The sequence below is a fragment of the Nycticebus coucang genome, chromosome 2 (genome assembly GCF_027406575.1).
Source record: "Nycticebus coucang isolate mNycCou1 chromosome 2, mNycCou1.pri, whole genome shotgun sequence".
Taxonomy (NCBI): domain Eukaryota; kingdom Metazoa; phylum Chordata; class Mammalia; order Primates; family Lorisidae; genus Nycticebus; species Nycticebus coucang.
Window position 1 is genome coordinate 59,092,267 of NC_069781.1, and position 14,522 is coordinate 59,106,788.

Sequence of the window (14,522 nt, forward strand, 5' to 3'; positions counted from 1 at the left end):
ATCATCATAGCTCACAGCAACCTCAGACTCCTGGGTTCAAGTGATCCTCCTGCCTCAGCCTCCAGAGTAGCTGGAACTACAGGCATCCACCACCACACCCAGCTAGTTTTTCTATTTTTAGTAGAGACAGGGTCTTGCTCTTATTCAGGCTTGAACTCCTGAGCTCAGATAATCCACCTGTCTCAGCCTCCCAGAGTGCTGGGATTATACACTTGTGACCCACCGTGCCTGCATCTCAATTATTAATCATATTAATAAAATCAGCTATTATTAATTGAATGCTTATTATAAATACCATATCACTGTCTCATATTTGATTAAACACCAACATTACCTACAGAGGTTTTTGAAATACTAGTGACTGGCTCACACAGCCAGAAATTTTGATTTAATTGATCTGGGTGCTTCCTGGCAGTTGGACTTTTGAAACTCCTCTACCAATTCTAAGGTACAATCCAAATCTGAGACCCACTTCCCTGTGTCATTTAATCTTCCCAATATCCCCATAAGGTAGACACTGTCATTATTCTAACTGCAGAAATAAGAAAATGGAATCTTAAAGGGATTAAGTAACTTGCTCAAGATCACATGGTTTAGTACACACCAATTCAGGATACAACGCTGTGTAGATTTGCACAGATACTTAGGAAAATAACAGGAAAGCGTCATGCTCACCTCTCATCTTTTTTCCAAAAGTTCTCCATGCTTAGAACGAAAGACTTATTTTCATGAATCTTGGAATATTGACTGATCTCTTCATTTGTAAAAGAGAAAGATTGAAGGGATGTTTGAGTCAGGATGGAGTTTATCAACTGTCAGTCTTACTTAAAATATCAGAGTTGAGGGCAGCACCTGTGGCTCAAGGAGTGGGGTGCTGGCCCCATATATCCTGAATTCAAGCCCAGCCCCGGCCAAAACTGCAAAAAAAAAAAAATATATATATATATATATATATATTTCAGAGTTGAGACTTACACAGAGGAAGAGGGATTGGACTGTCCTGTGTCCCAGGATTTGGAAGCGCAAGGGAAGAGCAATAGTCCCTGTGTTCCCAATCAGGGGAAAAGTGAGCGCAAAATAGGGATAAAGAAGAGACGGTGGTGACTCAGCTGAGGAAGGGTGGAGACTGAACGCTGACAGGCTCTTCCCATTCTCCTGCCAGTACAAGCAGCTGGCTGTGCTTTTAATAATTCTTTGTCTTCTCCAACAGGACAAAACACATTCTCCATAAAGATGCTTCTGTTAGCAGCTGCAGTGGTGGTTTCAAGGGCAGGGCGGGGAAAATAGAAAAGACAAAATTTTCAAGGTTTCTTTTCTCCTCAAATATTTTGGGCTAATGTGGCAAGGAAAGGAAATGTATTCTAAATCAAGCGGTAGCTGGGTTTCTGTGGATGGGCATGGCATTGTACAGGGTGCCCACGCACCGCTGTGCACACAGCCTCTGGGGGAAAAGGGTCCTGGGGTTCCAGGACATAACTCTACCCAACAATTCTTACAAATTAATCCTGTATTCATTATGCCTCTTTTGGTTTTAAGTGAAAGAATCTGGCTTGCTCTAGAGGCAGCAAAAATGTATTAAAAGGGGTCACATGACCCAAAAGGTAATCATGGAGCTAGACTTCAAGAAGGAACTGGAAAGTTGTCCAGACTCTCCTGCTTTCCTGATCCCTGCTCCTGTTTGCTCTCACTCTACAGATCTCACCTGCCCTGCACTGCTGCATCCAGGGGTGGGAGACACCTACCACACAGTGGGTCACCACACAGCCCACGAGCTGCCTCAGGCCCACCGTCCTGGGCAGGTTGCTGGTGGCCCAACCAGGGTCAGCGTAAATTCCTGGCCCACCTAGTGGGAACAGGAGGGAGGTACATGGTAAAATGGCCACCAAGGTTACAAGCTGTGGCATGAGAGGGAAATCGTCAAGAGGGAAAAGCTTTAAAAGATACTCCACAAAGTGCTCAGAATGAATGTCAAAGTAATTCCCGCCTGTCCCATCTCTGTAAGCGCCACTCCATCCTGCCGGCCCCCTCAGCATCCAGAGGTGAAGAAGACCTCCTGTCAGCCAACATTCTTGCAGTTGCTTTTCTACAAGCCCCAGGTGAGCCACAAGTTAGCATGCTTGGTGGCCAGAGCAGATTCAGGTGCTGGAAGTGATACCAACCAGGCATAGTTGAGGCTCATTAAAACAGAATGTGGCAGGGGGCGCAGCACCCGTAGCTCAGTGGTTAGGGTGCCAGCCACATACACTGGAGCTGGCAGGTTCAAACCCAGCCTGGGCCAGCTAAACAACAATGACAACTGCAACAAAAAATAGCCGGGCGTTGTGGTGGGCACCTGTAGCCCCAGCTACTTGGAAGGCTGAGGCAAGAGGATTGCTTAAGCCCAAGAGTTAAAGGTTGCTGTGAGCTGTGATGCCACAGCACTCTACCAAGGGTGACATAGTAAGACTCTGTCTCAAAACAACAAAAAGCAAAAAAAAAGGCAGAGTGTGGCTGACTGCCACCGTGAGCCAGGGGAGTCACCTGAGATGCTACCACAGCCTTCCTGGGAGGTTTGGAAGGGAAGGAATTCAGAGAACATCCAGCTAAGTGTTGACAAAGCAGGCCCTGGAGCAGATGACAGAATTCTGGCCATTGTGCATTTTTGGTGTTGGCTTAGTAAGGCCTGATTGGGACAAGGAGGACACTTTCTCTAGCCCTGTCAGAGTGGGAAATGACAAGGAATGCTCTCCTGGGCCAACAGCAGAAAAGCTGCCTCAACCCACAGACTCCAAGGAAATGACATGGACATCATCCCTGAAAACATCCCCACAACCAGTTGTGTGTTTGTTTTTATTAATGCCTCTCTCAGGCAGAGATGTTCTGGGTAGGTCCAAGTTATGATGTTAGGATGCAAGAATTTCTGGATCATCCCTAACTCTTCCTACTAGAAGATGCTCCTTAAGCTGGAGTGCCCATCAATCAATCTGAGCTGGGTTCACAAAAAGCCCATTCTTAATGGCCCTTTTCTTAGAAAACAATTGCTGCTATATATTTGTAGGAGAAAGGGTGATGACTACCTGTGGAATGGTAAGCTGTGGTCAGTTCTCCCTCCATCTCACTCAGGCAACCAGGAAGAGCGGAACAATGGCTCCCGCTCTGGACATAGATAAGAACCACCTACAGGCTTGTTCAAGCCCAAATTGCAGGGTCTTGTTTCCAGAGTTCTCCATTCAACAGGCAGTCAGTGGGGATCAATAATTTGTACTTTAATGAGCCTGTAGATAATGTTTGTGCTACTGGTCCAGGAACCATGCTTTGGGAACCACTAGAGAAGATAGCGCTAGCTATTTTCATTTTTTAAAGCATGAAATATTGGGGCTTTGTGGCAAGACATGTCATTCCCTTTTGCTTTAGTTTGGATGTTTGTCCCCCTAACCTCATGTTAAAATTTGATCTCCAATCTTGAAGGAAGGGGCAAATGGGAGGTATTTGGGTCATGAGGCAGATCCCTCATGAATGGCTTGATGCCATCCTTGCAGTAATGAGTGAGTTCTCTATTAGAGCTCTCAAGAGCTGGTTTTAGAAACAGCTTGGCGTCTGGCCTCCATTTTTCTCACTTCATTCTCTCCATGTGATCTCTGCACTTGCCAGTTCCCCTTCACCTTCTGCCATAGCTGGAAGCAGCCCGGGGCACTCACCAAAAGCAGATGCTGGGGCTATGCTTCTATGTAGCCTGTAGAACTGTGAGCTAAGTAAACTTCTGTTCCTTATAAATTACCCAGCCTCAGGTAACCCTTTATGGCAACTTTAAACAACAAAGCACCTGTCTTTTGATGTGTCCATTCCTTAGATAAACATAGCCCTTTGGATTTTTATCCCATCAACTTGATTCTGAAGGCCAATTTAACCTGATTTTATCTTGATAAAAAAAAAACATAGTAGACTTTCAAATCTATAAGAAAAAAACAAATGGCACAATAGGAAAATGTGGGCAGGCTTCTCACAGAAGAGAAAACAAAAACAGCCAACTTCTGAAAAGAAATTCAATCTCATTGGTAATCAAAAAGATGTAAATTAAGCCCACAATGAAATTTCATTTCATATCAACAAAAATGGCTAAAATTACAAAGGCGGATACTATTTCATGAAGATGTGGGGAAAAGGCACTTTTATGCACTGCTGATGTGTGAAAATTGGCACAATCTCCCTAGAAAACAATGTGACACTGTTGGGTAAGGTGGAAGATGTCATGTTATCTCCTAGCAATCTGACTCTTAGGTAAATAACCTAGAAAAACTCTTGACCCTTTGTGCCAAGAGACATATATGACTGTTCAGAGCAGGACAATTCACAGTGACCAAAGCTGCATTGCCCAATAACAAAGACTTCTTTCTGGCCCTGGGTCTACATACTCTGTATAACCCCCTTTCTTTGAATGTGAGCATCACTTATGATGGACGGCACTCCTGTCATTGTTACGTGGCAGACGGGATTCTGCAGATATAATTAAGGTCCCTAATCAGTTGTTTTTGAATTAGTCTAAAGGGAAATTGTCCTGGGTAAGCCTGACCTAGTCAAGTGAGCCCTTGAAAAGGACAGGGCCTTTCCCTAACAGAGATATTTGAAGCATGAGAGTACCAGGGCCAAAAGAGGAGGCCGTGTGGCAGGGATCAGACAGTGCTCTCCAGGAGCCAAAAGCAGTCCCTCGCTGTTGGCCAGCAAGAAAACAGGACCCTCAGTCCCACAGCCACAAGGAACTGAACTCTGTCAACAACCAGAATGATCCTAGAAGGGAACATATATCTCCCGGAGAGAAAGCAGCCTGGATTTCAGTCTTGTGAGGCCTGAGCAGAAAAACCAGCTTCTGACCTATAAAACTGGGAGATAATAAATAGGTATTGTTTTAAACTGCTAAGGTCATGGTATTTTGTCACGTTGAAATAGAAAACGAATATGTAGGCAAAGCTCTAAGCTGTGAGAACAATAATATTTTCAAATGACCTAATGCAATAGTGTAAAGGGGAGGTTATTAAAATGTCAATCATAAATAGGGAAAAAAGTGAACAGTTGCAAAGCACTCTAGATTTCCAAAGTTCACTAGGGAAATTTTCAAATATGCTAAATATAATTCTACTAATTGCTATCAATTGGTAAGAAGCATTCAGTTGAAAAGAGGTCTTATGTATCTGAAGAAGCATAATGAACCCACTCCCTCACCTCTCAGACTCCAGATATCCTTGTGGCTTCATAGAGACTGTAGATAAAGATAAAGAGGACGGAATTATCCTCTTCCGACTCCTACGCACCCCAAAGCAATGAATGACAGAACCAAAAAAAAAGCGCCACATACCTTTTTGTCCTAAGACCTGAGATACTGCAACCAGGTAAAGAAGCAAAGTGCCCTGGGAAATGTTTGCATCACAGAGATTTTTTGATAGAAGCCAGGCAGTCCACTCAAAGTGGGAGACATCAACTGGCTGACAGATTTCCAGGAAGTATTCTTCTTCTCCTTAGGTGTTCTTTTTTTTCTTTTTTTTTTTTTTCTCACTTTGTCACCCTGGGTAGAGTGCTGTAGTGTCATAGCTCACAGCAACCTCAGACTCACAGGTGCAAGCGATTCTCTTGCCTCAGCCTCCTGAGCAGCTGGGACTACAGGCACCCGCCACAGTGCCCAGCTAGTTTTTTAGGGATAGGGTCTTGCTCTTGCTCAGGCTGGTTTCGAACCTGTGAGCTCAGGCAATCCACCCACCTCAGCCTCCCAGAGTGCTGGCATTACAGGCATGAGCCACCATGCCCAGGTGTCCATTTAAAGCTTGAGCAAGAGAATTGGGAAGCTGAATAACAAAGTAGTATTTATTGGGCAGAGTGCACTGGTTCATGCCTATAAGCCTAACACTATAAGCCTATGAGAGGCCAACGTCTAAACAAAGTGAGACCCTGTCTTTAATAAAAACAGAAAAATTAGCTGGGTATGGTGGTTCATGTCTGTAGTCCCAGCTACTCAGGAAGCTAAGGAAAGAGGATTGCTTGTGCCCAAGAGTTCGAGGTTACTGTGAGCCATGGCACTCTACCCAGGTACAGAGTGAGACTCTCCAAAAAAAAACAAAAGAAAAAAAAGAAAGAAAAGCAGCATTTATGGAGTACCTGTTAGATACTTTGATACTGTTTGGGTACCGTACTGTTATTCATCAATTTCAGTTAATTCTCATGGCCAGTATTAGGATTTTCCAGAGGAACGAAACCAATAGAATGTGTATACAGGGAGTGCCCAAAAATGTATACACATTTTAAGAAAGAAAAACACAGTATTAAAAATTATAATATTCGTTCGGCGCCTGTGACTCAGTCGGTAGGGCGCCGGCCCCATATACTGAGGGTGGCAGGTTCAAACCCAGCTCCAGTGGAACTGCAACAAAAAAATTGCCGGGCCTTGTGGTGGGTGCCTGTAGTCCCAGTTGCTTGGGAGGCTGAGGCAGGAGTCACCTAAGCCCAGGAGTTGGAGGTTGCTGTGAACAGTGTGATGCCACGGCACTCTACCAAGAGCAATAAAGTGAGACTGTCTCTACAAAAAAAAAAAAAATTATAATACTCAATATACACGAATAACAAAAGATGAATACAAGTCACATTGAGCACCTCATATAATTGCAGAAGTCAAACATGACTAAAGTTTTACAAACTTAATACAGTTGTTTTCTTTCTTAAAATGTGTATACATTTTTTGGCACCCTCTGTATATAAAGAAAGAGATTTATTAGAAGGAATTGGCTCGCACAGTATGGAGGCTGGCAGTCTAAAATTTGTAGGATGGGTGGCAGGCTGGAGACCCAAAGAAGCCAGTGCTGCATGTCCAGTCAAGGCCAGTAGACAGGAGACCCAGGGAAGCCTATATTCCAACTGGAGTTCTAAGGCCAATTGCAGCAGACCAGAAAGAGCTGGTGCTGCAGATGATGCTGCCTGCTGGAGAGTTCTTTCTTGCTCAGGGCAGGCCAGGCTTTTGTTCTGTTTAGGACTTCAGCTGATTGGACAAGGCCTATCCAGGTTATGGAGGGCAATCTACTTTACTCACAGTTCACTGATTTAAGCTTTTTTTTTTTTTGTCACCCTTAGTAGAGTACCATGGCATCATAGCTCACAGCAACCTCAAACACTTGGGCTCAAGCGATTCTCTTGCCTCAGCCTCCCAAGTAGCTAGGACTAAAGGCACCTGCCAGAAAGCCCAGCTATTTTTAAAGATAAGGTCTCTCTCTGGCTCAGGTTGATCTCGAACCTGTGAGCTCAGGCAATACACCCACATTGGCCTCACAGAATGCTGGGATTAGAGGCGTGAGCCTCCAGGTCCAGCCCACCAATTTAAACTTTAATCTTATCCAAAAACCTTTCTCATAGAAACACCCAGAATAGGCTTGGCTCCCATGCTCAGTGAGTAGCTCTCGCTGCTCCTGCTGTCCTGGCCGCTAGGTGTCACCCGTGGTCCCTCAGCCCACCAAGAGGCGGCCGGCTTCACCCGGCGCACGTCTAGGGGCAAACCTGGGGGCCAGGGATGGGGGGAAAGAAGCGTCTTCCCGAGGGGGTGAAACTTGGACCCACAACTGTAGTAGAGGCACTGAGGCTTGCGGGTTAGAGCCGGCTGGGACCTGCTAAACAACAATGACAACTGCAACCAGAAAATAGCCAGGTGTGGCGGGCGCCTGTAGTCCCAGCTACTCGGGAGGTTGAGGCAAGAGAATCGCTTAAGCCCAGGAGTTGGAGGTTGCTGTGAGCTGTGACGCCATACTACTCTACTGAGGGTGACAAAGTGAGGGAAGGAAGGAAGGGAAGGAGGGAGGGAGGGACGGCGGAAGGAAAGAAGGAAGCGAGCAAGCAAGCCAGAATAACATTTGACCACATATCGGGAAACCCTGTGGTCCAGCCAAGTCGACATATAAAATTAACCATCACCCCCTCTGAAGGTAGATACTCCCCTGATTTTTGCGTGCGAGGAGACTGGGGGTTGTTGGAAGGAAGGGACACAACAGTGTTGCTGAGTGGAGTCAGGCTACAATCCAACCCCAGCCTCTCAGAGTCCAGAAGTCGGGAGTGAGATATACACCTGGAAAGGAAGTCCGGATCTCCTGCCCACGTTAATAACCCCCACACCAGCCTACTTGGTCAACCACCAAGTACTTGAGCCCTGACTGTAGCCTGAGCTGTCTGGAAGTAAAATCTCATCTGAGAGTCAAAAGCAAAAGCCTACCGAAAAGCTCGGCAGCTCTTCCGTCCCTCCAGCACTAGGGGAGGAGAGCGGCTGCGGGGCGAGTCCCTCTCCCGAGTGATACCAGAAGGGGGCAGCAGCTGGGACCGGAACGAGGTCTGTGTGCCTCTCCCGCTTCAAGGTCACTTCCCTTTCTCGGGTGACTAGGGGACCATAGGGAAGCTTAGGCACTCAGACATTGAACAAGCACTGACTTCAGACATTTTCCTTGCACAGGGGGAAAGCCGCTGAGAGGGGTCGTTCCAAACGCCACTTCTTTCAGCAGGACAGAGGCAGGAATTATTCCCTAGGACAACCAAATGAGGACTATGGAAAAGTCACATGGGAAATGTCTCAGAGCCCAGCCTGCTCGCCCATGCACATTCCCCACCGCGTGATCTGTGCCTCTAGTACAGTTGTGGGTCCAAGTTTCAGCCCCTCAGGAAGATGCTTCTTCCCCCATCCCTGGCCCCCAGGTTTGCCCTTAGCCCTGCGCCGTGTGAAGCCGGCCGCGTCTTGGTGGACTGAGGGACCACGGGTGACACCTAGCGGCCAAGGCGGCAGGAGCAGTGAGAGTCGGAACCCTGGACAGAGGAAACCCCAAGGAGTCTGTGAGATTTTCCAAGAGAAGACCCCTGGGTGAGAAAAGAAAGAGAGGCAAGGTAAGGGCTCATGGCGCCCTTATCAGAAGTCATGTGCTTTGAATATCAGAAGGAACATGACCTCACATGGTACTCTAAGCTGAGCAAGGGGCACCTATGTTAAAAAGCACAGTCTCTGAGCATGTTCCTGATTCCAGTTCCACAAAAAGGGACAAGACTTCAAGGTCAGACCCCTGTCTGAGGCCCCCTTCACAGCCACACTCTGGGTGCTGCCATGGGCATGGGCACAGTGCTCTGTAGCCACAGGTACATGTATGTGGCTACCTGAATTAAATTAGTTAAGATTTCGTTAATCCTGGGCTGAAGCCATCCTTCCACCTCAGCCTCCCAAGTAGCAGGGATTACAGATGTGAGGCAGTGTGCCCAGGGAAAGCGCAGTTCTTTGGCCCCACCGGCCAGGTTCAAGTGTTGGTAGCCCCGGGTAGCACAGACTATACAGCATTTCCACGACTGGCAAGTCACAATGGACATGCTGGCCCGTGTGCTAGGGATTCTTTTGTTCAGGTGTTTTAAATATTTTCTTTTACCAAAGTTTTGTTTGGAAAGAAGAAAAGGCAGACAAGGAACTGTCATCTCGTGATACTCAATTAGCAGGGAAGCGCAGATTGACAGAGGCACTGACGCAAATTTGGCTTCAACTGGGTTTTTTCCAGATGCCACTTTCCTGTGCCTCCCTCCCAAGAACTAGAACCACGTAGGCATTTCAGGCTGCATTTGGCACTGAAGGTTAAGACAAGACGTTCTCTTCCTTCTTGCTTTCTCTTCAGGAGAAATAACTTTCCTCAAACTTAAGACAAAGAAGATGCTTCGTGAGAATGTTTGGAATTCTCTTGTTGGGGCTGAGCAAAGGCTCTTTTGGGACACACACTAGCCAGATTCTAAGGTACAAAAGAAATCCTGAACCAGGGGACATTGGACTGGCCACCAAGATTCAATCATCCTGGGGGGTGTCTTGGTACCTCCTCTGTCCACTCACTCAACCAGCACCCACCACATGCCTGTCGTGTTCCAGGCACTATTCTAAGCTACAGGGATACAGCTGGGAGCTGAAAAGTCCTTCCCCCCAGCACTTATATAGAAGGATGGGACCCACAATATAAACAATGATGCCGCTCAGTGTTGTGGATCCAGGCCAGCCATATAATAATAGCAGCAGCTGCCTCATTTTGAATTCTGTAATTCCACCCTATTCTGTAGCATCCACCGCTTCCTCTGCTGCCAGTGGATTATCTGTAATCCTCACAGCAGCCATGTTAGGGCTCAGCTATCCTAACTGTCATCTTCCACACATACAAACACAGGGAAGTAAAGCAAGTGGCTCACACCGCTGATAGCCAGGCGCAGTGGCTCACGCCTCTAATCCCAGGACTCTGGGAGGCCAAGGCAGGTGTATTGCCTGAGCTCAGGAGCTCGAGAACAGCCTGAGCCAGAGTGAGACCTTGTCTTTAAAAATAGCCGGGCATTATGGAGGGAGCCTGAAGTCCCAGCTACTCGGAAGGCTGAGGCCAGAGGATCGTTTGAGCCCAGGAGTTTGAGGTTGTTGTGAGCTTTGACGTCACGGCGGTCTACCCAGGGTGACAGAGTGAGACCCTGTCTCAAAAAAAAAAAGGGAAAAAGGCTGGGCGCGGTGGCTCACAAGGGAGGCCAAGACAGGTGGATTGCCTGTGCTCACAGGTCCGAGATCAGCCTGAGCCAGAGAGAGACCTCATCTCTAAAAATAGCCGGGCATTGTGGTGGGCACCTGTAGTCCCAGTTACTCAGAAGGCTGAGGTAAGAAAATCACTTAAACCCAGGAGTTTGAGGTTGCTGTGAGCTGTGATGCCACAACACTCTATCTATCAAGGGTAACAAAGTGAGACGCTGTCTCAAAAAATAAATAAATAAATCACACCACTGATACAGGAGCAGCCAGTGTTCCAACTCCAGTCTCACTAATATCACATGGTAGGAGGAAAGCATAGAGTGTCAACGATGTAGAGATTCTAGAATGCTAGGAAGGACTGATAGCTCTGCAGACAGAAAAACGGGCAAGCCATAGACTTCCCCAGGGGTGGAGGGATACAGTATGCTGCACTCTCTAGCACAGTGGTTCTCAACCTTCCTTAAAGGGCCCCGCGACCCTTTAACACAGTTCCTCATGGTTGTGGTGACCCCCAACCATAAAATTATTTTCGTTGCTACTTCATAACTGTAATTTTGCTACTGTTATGAACCATAATGTAAATATCTGGTATGCAGGATGGTCTTAGGCGACCCCTGTGAAAAGGGTCGTTCAACCCCCAAAGGGGTCACGACCCACAGATTGAGAACCGCTGCTCTAGCAGGAAAACAGAAGTTGCTACAGAACCAGCTTCAGGGGTGTGGCATAGGTGTTATCAGGGAAGACTTCCTGGAGGAGGTGACTTGTGAACGAAGTCCTGAAGGGCAAGCCGAAGTGGGGACGTAGACAATGTGGGGAGAAGAGGAAGGTTTGCTCACAAAGGAACAGAAGTGCCCAGGCCCAGAGGAAAGAGGGTATTGAGTGTGTGTGTGTTCACTTTGGGGGAAAGAGAAATGGGAGCTTACAGAGGGACCCAATGAAAGATTTTACAAACCTGCTCAAAAGTATTCACTTGACTTGAAGGGGGGTTGGCAATTATCAAGCAATGCTGCAGATGAGAGCAAAGCATCTACACCAGCAAGGTCACTTGTCAGCACCTTGTAACGCCATCCACTGAACAGCCCCATGAATATCCAGCCTGTGCCTTCACACCCAGCCCTTTGTGGTCACAAAGCAATTCCATGTAGTACCCAGACTCTCAGGCTGTTGAAAAGCAGAGCTAGCCCTCTGCAAGCTCAAGTCAGGACTCCAGACTCTATTCCATAGCCAGCTTGCCAAGCACAGGGGTTGGTTAGCTGATAATTTGGGGGAAAAGTAAAAGCAAGAGAATTTCTGTTGGGAATGACTTCAAAAGGAACTGGGGGTGCCATCTTGGACTCTGAATGGAGGTAGTGAAAGTCTGGAGTCAAAAACTGGTGCACCTGGACAGAATTTGGGAAATCAGTCAGTTCTGTGTTTTTTAATTATGCAGTGTTCTTCCAGATTAGGTAGTTTTCAAAACCTCTCTGTCGTTCTCCAGGTGGCATAGCCCATTGGGCTTATCAGAATTATCTGCAAGACTGTTTCAAACTCTACAGAGCCTGTCACTGAGATTCTATGTCTCCAGTTTGCCCCAAGGCATTTGCCCCTTTGTGTGCTCATTTGCTGAGCCTCCTTAAAAGACATCAGTCTCCATGGGCCTCTGTGACTCATGGGCACACAGCATCCAAGGGTGTGCTAGGTGGGGAATGCACTGAGCCACTGCTTTAATTGTAAAACAGATACAGTAGTGGTGTGGTGCCAACTTCGGACTGTTGTGAAGACTCAGTGAACCAAGGCTCAGTGAAAAGGACTTCAAAGGCATCTGAGCCTGGATGCCCGGGGCACACATGGGCATTTGCTCTTGTTAAGGAAAAAATCAACGAGATCAGACTACTTAAAATTTTCAACATCTACATGTTAAATAACAATAATAACCAGAATTTAAAAATAAGAAACTGGGGGGAAATGAGTAAATACTATATATCCCAACTAAAAGTTCTCACAACTTCAGTAAGAAAAACACTAAAACCCCACAGTGGACCATTATAGAAACCTACTTGCTGAATGTTTTTGTATGACCTCATCCTATCCTCATATAACCCAATGAATTACACCATTGACCCCAATGATTAACAGTGACCATGGCAATGGGAACAAGATGTTTATATTTTACAGCAGCATCAGTAATGTACAATTTTCAAATGTTGAATTAAAGACTTGATCTTCATGTCTTGATCTGTGGCATAACTCCTTCACCAATAGCTTAGGTGGCTAAAGGAAACTGACATTTTCAATCCTATAGCACCAGCAAAATGAAATTTCACATATTCCTGTTGTTTTTGATGATGTCCACTGACCTCTAGCTAATACCATATAATACTAAGTATATAGCTTAGAACTGCAAAAAGGAAGCATCTGGAGGTCCCTTGACTAGAATTCATGTACATTCCTTCGCTGTGAGATGAAGCCACAGGCTCTTCGGCGTACTTAGCACCAGAGGCCTCAGGGAAGCCAGGACCATGAAGGAGCCCAGCATCTCCCTTCCCCCAGATCAGGGCTCATTCTAGAGGACCAGAACAGGTTCCTAGCTCAGCCTCCCAGAGTCACACACTGGTGCTCCCAAACTGGGACTGCTCCTGAATATGCCAGTTCTGTGTTTTTCATTTATGCTTCCTGGAGTCACCCTCAGACGGTTTGGGGGTGGAACTGAAAATATTCTGTTTTATACACAGTATTGGCTTCCCAGCCCCAGAGCTTTCTCCACTGTCCTGGCTGTCTCCTGTACTCTCCCCACATCCAGATTATGAGATTTGGTTGGCTGATTTGACCCCAGCTTTGAATAATCAAGATCCTTGCCAGTGTACTAAGAACCTCCTGATTATCAGGCATTTATTAAGGGGGTAATCAGGTAGGATGTTCAGTTCAACAGCATAAGCCAGAAAAACCAAAATAATAGTTGTTCAATAAGCCAGGCATAGTAGCTCACACCTGTAATCTTAGCACTCTGGGAGGCTAAGGAATGTAAATTGCTTGAGCTCAGGAATTTGAGACCAGCCTGAGCAAGACCAACACCCCATCTCTACTAAAAAATAAAAATAAAAAAATAGAAAAATTAGCTGGGCATAGTGGTACACACCTATAGTCCCAGCTGCTCAGGAAGCTGAAGCAAGGGGATGCTTAAGCCCAGAGTTTGGGGTTGCTGTAAGCTATGATGCTGATGCCATGGCATCTACCCAGGGTGACAGAGTGAAACTCTCTCTCAAAACAAATAAGTATAAAAAAACAATTACTTGTTTGACAAAGATAAAAGCTTATTTATCACATAGGCAATGCAAGGTTGGTGTGGCAGTTCCATGAAACTTTTAGGAATTCCGAATCCTTCCAATCCATCACTCCATCATCCCGAGGGTATGGTGCTCAGCCTCACATTCTGATATGACAACCAGAGCTCCAACCACCTCATCCACATCCCAGGAAGCAGAAGAGAGGAGGCCATCAAGTAAAAAGAGCAAATAGAGATGTTGTTGCTTTTTAAAATTTTTTCCTGAAATCTGCCACATACAATTCTACTTACACATCATCAAACAGAACTGACTGGAAAACAAACAAACAAACAAAAGGATGGAAAATGTAGGCTCATATTTCAGGCAGCCATCTTCTCAGGTAAATCTTGGAGCTTCTATTACAAAGGAAGAAGGGGGAACTGATATTGGGGGTAGACAATTGGCAGTTCCTGCCACACAAGAATTATTTCATTAATTCTCGTAACAGTCTTATCAAATAACTTCTATTATTGTCTCCATTTTATAAATGGGGAAACTTCACCTTATAGAAGATCCTTGATACTCAAAACTCTGGCCAACATCTAACTGAAACTCATAAGACACTGACCCTGAGTGGCCCAGTCAAGCCACTCCCAAGTCTGACCCACAGAAACTGAGAGATAGTAAGTGCTTATTTTGTTTCACTAGTTTTGGAATCATTAGTTTTGGGGTCATTCTTTATGCAGCCACTCATACAGTGTAAA